At 34.5% G+C, this 7,391-nt stretch overlaps 1 pseudogene; it reads right to left on the minus strand.

Moving 5' to 3' along the window:
• Positions 1–292: 292 nt before the first annotated feature.
• LOC110216180 (coxsackievirus and adenovirus receptor pseudogene) lies at positions 293–1,368 on the minus strand (annotated as a pseudogene).
• Positions 1,369–7,391: the final 6,023 nt, after the last annotated feature.

A 7,391-nucleotide genomic window follows, 5' to 3' on the forward strand; every position in this document is an offset into this window, starting at 1 on the left:
GGGTGCACAGATTTCTGGGGGGAAAATGTGCCAAAAAAAACCAAACTCTTATGTAGATCTGGTAGGCTTATTCTATAATTGTATTACAAAACAAATCACATCAGTAATTATTTTATTCACATAAACAGACTGAATGAAGCAGGCAGCCAAATGAAAAGGGTGCAGATACAACCGCATCTAATCAGTCTGGGCTAACTAGTTCAAATATTTTTTCAAAAGCAATTTTTACGTTGGCAGCTTTTTCCTATTTTCAGAGAAGAAAAAAGTCTGAAGAAACAAAATTTGAGATGCTTTATACTGTTGACCCATCTTTGCTTTGTGCTTCTATCATCACAGGAATAACTGTCATTCTACTTAGATTAGATGCTTCTACCTTAGTAGGTTGGAAACTCAGGCTCTGTGCAGTGCAATCGAAGTCTTCACTTGGTACTTGGTTATATTGAGCTTTGAAATAGCCTTCTATTCTAGAAGGAGACATTGATCCCAGAGATGAATGATTGCTACGAATGTAGCTTCTGGCTGTAGATGTATGGCTCTTTGGAGGAGGCTCTGATGAACTTTTTTCATATTTTTTACCCCTTGTGTTTTTTACAGAAGCAAAAAATTAGAAGACCCAATAGCAACAGGGCACACAAAGTTCCTGTGACAGCTCCAGCAATTGTACCAGCAGTGTTTGAAGAAGGAACAACATTCACCCTTAAAAGGCATTGATCAACACCAACTCTGTTTTTAACTCTACAGCCGTACGTGCCAGAGTACTCTCTAGTGGCATTTGGTACAGAAATAACAGATGGGTTAAGACCTAAAACGACACAGCAGGAAATTTTTCTGTGTTGGGCAATTTTTGCCATTCATAGTATAAAGGAATAAACCTTCTCCTGATTCACATCTTATTTTAAAATCACTGCCAATCTCTGATGATCCATCAATGTAACATCTTGTTCCTGAAGGCTTAATAAGCCCAGAAAGCTGAATCTTTCTGTTTACAACACCACGAAGTTTTATTACTTAGCACTGATATGTGCCCATATCTAATAATTGCAAATTTGTTATATTTTTGATGCATCACCTAATTTGGGATTGCTGCTTGTAAAATAAACTAGTCCTTTTAGATCTTCAGAATATATATCATAAATGTTGCCTTCAGAATATAAAATTATCTCTTGGTCAACCTTCTGGTTATCAGCTGGTGATTTAATCCATTCAATGTGTAGTGGTTCTTGGTCTTCTAGGGCAATTGTAAATTTGCAAGGCAAATGAACTTTCTCCCTTGGCTTTTTCAAACATCCCTTCAGCGATGGTTATAATCACATTTCTGGTCATGTCCGCAGTCCATCATAGCAGCGCAACGCAGGAGAGAAACTTCATGGCGAAGGGGCTGCCCGGGCCTTTTGCTCCAGCAGCAGACACACACACAGACTGCCCTCACTCTGGTCCGCGCTCCCGCGGCGGGTCTCGCTCCCAGCCTGGTTCACCAACACCTCGCTGCTGCTGCCCTCTCCCTCTCCCAGCCCGCACCAGCGCAAGCACGTGAAGATGGCGTCCTAAAAATGAATTCTTGACCAGCTTTCTTGGCTAGTTTCTTAAAGAAATGTAGGCGTGTAGGGTAATTATGCCAAATAGCTGGATGTGTACTATGCTCTTTTCCATCTTTTCGATATCAGAAACAAATAGAGCTTTTAGTCAATGCTTTTATTCTGAATAATTCCTCTGTATGATGCTTGTAGCCAAGATAAAAATGGTGACAGGCCTCTAAAATAAAAACCTAATTTCTCCACTTAAAAAAAAAAACACCTTTCAGTACAGAAAGCACAAATTTGTGACTAGTGAGTGGCCTGAGTTCTTCAGACAATTTCTTTATTAGTTTTATAGATCAGCACGTGGCTATCATGACAGGGCAAACGATTCCAGCATTGAATATCTGTATTGACATAACAAAGGTTGTTTAGGGATGTTTTTGTTTAGGGATGATTCCACAAAGTTCTGTGGTATTTACAAATTATGAAAGCAGTGGCGTTTCTAAGTAATCCTCTCTATAGAACAAACTGTTTTTAAATAAGTAATAAGCAATGAGACCTTACTACTTCCTGTATATTTTGTGGCAAGCATATTTCAACAGGATAATGTATGATAAAATCAGCAACTTTGGCTATTGAATTTATAAAGAAACACTGTTGAAGTGATTGACTTTTACTAATGTTTCTCCTACATTTGGGGCCATTGACTTTACAAATATGATAGTGTCCAGAAGTAGGTCATCATTGACTCTATGAATATGACATAGCTTCTGCATGAATAATCAAATTCCCATGATCCTGGTTGATGTGAAGTGCTATGACACTTTCTAGACTTTATTCTGAAGGATTTTGACTGGCAGATTCCATGAAGATGGCAATTCCTCTTAGGGAATCTGCCCTCTGCATATATATTCAATTAAATTCAAGAAATATGTATTAAGCATTGACTGGGGCTAAAAATCTGCAAGCTGAGCATTGCTGAGCTAAGCCAGTATGCCTGATTGGTGCCACAGATCTTGTGGAGCATGCATTTTCCTGCATTAGGCTGTTAGGGAAAGCATTTATATACGTTACTCCTTTAATTTTTGTGAGATGCGAAATATAGTCTCACTGTCTAGGGCCCTGTCTTAGCCCATTATAAATGAAAACTTTGTTTTATTCAAGAGATGGCACCATAGAGTTTCCCCATGATCTCTTTTCCTAAATCAATTTCGTAAAAAATGATTCATCTAAAGAAAATAACCAAGTTGCAAAATTGGGAATGATAGCATGAATCTTCAATGTAAGTAAGAATATCCTTAATAGGATGTTATGAAATATAATTCCAGTCTTACCATGTCTTAATTTTAGATAAAACATCTGAAGAATAGGAACTTACTGTTTTAATTTGGATTCTACATATGGTCATGAACATAACCCAGAAATACAGAGCTACCTACTTTGTTTATTTCAATATAATAATAACAAATGACTAGCATTTATATAGTGATCAAGTCTAAAAATCATTTTACATGTATTATCTCAGTTGGTCCTCCCACTAACATTATGAGATGGGTACTGTGATTATATCCACTTTATAGGTGAGAAAACAGGCTGATAGACATGAAATGATTTACCTAGGGCCATCAAGCTAGTGAGTGTTTGAGGGGGGATTTGAACTTAGATCTTCCTAATGTCATGTCCAATATTGAACCAAGTATCTGCATAATACATAGGGTAAAAGTTTCAAAGTGTTAAGTATCCCAAGAACCTGGCTTTAGTAATACCACACTTTTCAATATGTCCTTAAGTACAGGATCTCCTCTAGTTCCGTGGTGGAGTCCTGAATAGTCACTTTCTTACTTATCATATTTGACAATTGTGTTTACAATCTGTGGTAAATTAGTTAACTTGTATTTCATCTTTGTCAGAATAAGTATTATGTAAAAAATGAGTAAAACTGGGACAAGCAGGCTTTCAACATGAACATCTTTTCTTTGTTTTTTAAGCCAAAAGGATTTTAACATTGAAAAAAAAATATATAATAAAATATATATAATATATATATATATATATATATATATATATAATATATATATATATATATACTTAATGCAACCTCAAAGGAACAAAATAATAACAAGAAACAAACCAAATATGTTATATCACAACATGTCCTGTCATATGTAACATTAACATGCTGTAAGCTTTACAATGTAATTATTGCACTTCCATATTTTGCAGGTATAAAGGAAAAGGAAAATTTTAGATTCTGCAAATTCATTTATAAGACAGATTTACCATATGCAATTTTCATCATTCTAGAAACAATTTAAAGAATGAACTTCCTTTGAAAACAAAATAAACATGCACTATTTTGAGTCAAAATCTATTTATGTAGCTGACTCTTTTAGAAAATGCATAATATATATTTATGTGAAAATGTGTATGGGGTTGCTTTCATTAATCAGAATTGAGGGGATAAGAAATCACATATTTTCTGGTTGAGCTATTAGAGGGAGACACAGTGCTTGCATTTTGATATGAAACAATTCTCCTCAAATCCCATTTGAAAGATTGTTTAGTTTTACAAGGAAAGAAATGGCTCATCCCAACCTTAGCCTGACCGATGGCACCCATTTTTCTACTTTTGCTAGGAAGATCATCGCAGGAGGCCTCAAGTTTGAACTGTGCTTGGGACTTTGTTTATTCCTCTCTGACAGCACTCTCATCCTTCTTTCAATGCCCAGTGCATGGACTTTGTCAAGTTAAGCTGCTGACATGATCCCATTGGCCAGAAATCTGTCACTAAAGACTGAGAAATATTCTCACAGACAACATGTGTCTGATGAAACTCAGGAAATGTGGTATCCTTTTTATTACTTTGTGAAAATAAAGTTTTTAATCTTTAAAAACACACTTTGTTCTTGCTGTCAGCTTGATTTCCACACTATGATGCTACAAACCTTACATAATACAGTTAACATATGCTATCATACACCATTTTAAAAAGTTAAATCATTATCTTTGTAAGATAGAAATTTTCCCAAAGAAACATTATTAACATGATTCATTTAAGAAAAAAAAAATGAACAGGAAGAAGTGCCATTTTGATTGTGTTGAACTGCATTTCATTTGAAGGCTAATGGAAACCTCTAAGAAAAAAATGTTTTATTATCAATCCTATCAACGAAATTGCCCCAAGTGTACAATTTTGAATTTTGGCATCTGTATACAGCTCACCCCAAATAAGTTTTTTTTTTTGGTGCCCCAGAGGTTCAGAACATCTTAAGTGATAATTGTGTGAGGATTCAAAATCCTGTCCGTCTTTCTTTTATTGCACAGTTATTTTCTAGCTAAGTAGACACAATTAGGATCTATGTGTGGAATTTATGGGTCCCAATCACCTCTTCAATAAGTAGTGATAGCTGAACCTCTCAGGCTATGAGGTTTAGCTTAATTTGTATAAAGAATGGTTTGTTTAGATGTTTATCTCAAACCCATTCAAACCAAATTAGCAAACTATTCACCTCACATACCCACTGCCAGAAAACTGACTTTACATATCACTCAGGGCAACAAATAAACAGGTCAGTTGTCAAGAATGTAAACATGGAAAAAAAAAACAGCAACAATCTTCCACTCTTCTCTGTGTATTTTGCCCCTTAGGGGGCTGGGGGAACCTCAAGAATTTATGTACCAGTAAGAGTTGGGAATAACCTCTTCATTTATATTGTTTGTAAAATACATCTAGAGACATCTCTACTTGTTCTACCAGGTCAGGCAGAAGGAACTCTTCATCTTTCTTCCTCTTTTGATTTCTCAAAAAGTTTTATAAACATCTAGCTATATAAAGATCTTCCACTATTTATCTATTTTTTTGATTCCACCTTCTTTCCTGGAATCCTCACCCCATCATCCAACCCTTTGAGGATAACTTTGCCAGATTTCACTATGGCAATGAAACTGATGCCTTTTATTTTTATCATTTTATCATTATCATTTCCAGATATTAGCCCAACACATACACGTACACACACTTTCTTCAGTGTCCACTTTCCTCTTTCCTCCCTAGTTAGTTTTTACTTTAAAAAAAGAAAAAAAAACATTCTAAGTGAAAGCAATTGGAACAGTCACTTCATCTGACAGAGTATGTATCATCACAAATCTGTAGTTCGTACCCCTCGAGGTAAAGGAGGCAGGTGTATTTCCTCATTTATTTTGAATTGTCAAGACCCTTCATTACCATTCTGCCAAGTTCAGTTATGTTTAATGTTCTTTCCTAACCATAGATCTTCTTCCCATTTCTAAAGCAAGTAAATAATGACTGCAGAGCAAATAAAAGATTGATTGAGGCAAAGGCAAGGAGTGATTCCTTTCAGAAGATGTAGTTACTAAAAACAAATGCTTAGTTGAAAAAAATATGGGGAAGAATTTATTATATGTAATTTGAACATTATCTACATTTCTCCTAGCTTTTACCCACTTCATAAGTCCCACAGTTCATTCATTCGATAGTGCACCATATAGGATAGAGAGCTGGCTTAGTCACCAAGACCTAGGATCAAACCCATCTTGTCCACCTGAGTCAGTGCCTTACTCTCTGAGAAAACAATCTTAGATCCTAAGTTGCAAAAGAGGTGCTTAAAGGCATTAGTAGAAGTTCCTTACCAAAGAATTGTCTATACAAAAAATAAAATCACAGAAGTGAACAATAAACAAAATCATTCAATATGAGAGCTTTATGTGTGATCTATGATGATCATAAAGATATCAAAACTGTTAATTGGCATGAATAACTTCATAAACCTACTGTTTCTTTCACATTTATAAAAATAAATGAGGTACATATGAGGCAAATATTTTTTTTCTTAGTTTTATCAAGTTATACTACAATGTTCCCATGAATTTTGAAGCATATCAGCAGGAATCCAAAGATGCATACTTTCACTTTAATGAGGGGAAGTGACTTGTCTACAGTCACACAAGCAGCAGAGATCAGATCCTTCCTTTCTTTCAACATCCATGACTTCAGTCTCCAAAGCCAATTCTCCTTCAAAGGCATGGTGCTTTTGGAAAGCTTTCAAATGTACATTTTCTCCTACTGAGTGAGATGTTTTTTGGTAATAAAAATAAACATAACTGATTTCATTTTCTTACAAGTATCACAAATATTTACCTTTCCTCTAGTTCTTTGGATAGCAGACACAAATAGTGACAAATTGAAAATGATTTTGCTTTTCCAATGTTTTTCTATTTATCATTGTAATAGTTTTTTTTCCTTTTTAATAGATTAATATTTTAGTTGATATTTATTTTCAAGCAAGATGTATTTTTTTTGATTCATCTTTAAAACTATTCTCTACTACCCTTACCCTAAGCATTAAAAAAAAATCCCTCAGTTAATACCTATATAGTCTGGCAAACAATTTCCCATATTAGACAAATCCAAAAACACATTTTTTTTTCTTGTTAAAGGTGTTTTTTTTTAATTTTTAACATTCTTTTTGTATTTGACATCCATATTTTCTATATCCCTCCTGCCCTTTCATTACCCATTGAGAAGGCAAGCAGCATAATTCCCATTATACATGTGAAGTCATGCAAAATATATTTCTATATTAGCCATGTTGCAAAAAAAAAAGCAAGACAATTAAAGTGAAAAACAATAGCTTTGATCTATACTCGGAGTTCATTACTTCTCTCTCTAGAAGTGGAAAGCATTTTTTTTATCATGAGTCCTTTAGAATTATCTTGGATCGTTGTCTTGATTAGAGTAGCTAAATCTTTCACAGTTGACCTTCTTTATAATTTTCAAATATTTGAATTCTCAGTGTCCAAAATTATAGTATTTGAAGCATATTTTATAAGGAATTAGCATGACTAAGTAATATT

The sequence above is a fragment of the Phascolarctos cinereus genome, unplaced genomic scaffold (assembly GCF_003287225.1).
Source record: "Phascolarctos cinereus isolate Bilbo 61053 unplaced genomic scaffold, phaCin_HiC Scaffold_4;HRSCAF=312, whole genome shotgun sequence".
NCBI lineage: Eukaryota > Metazoa > Chordata > Mammalia > Diprotodontia > Phascolarctidae > Phascolarctos > Phascolarctos cinereus.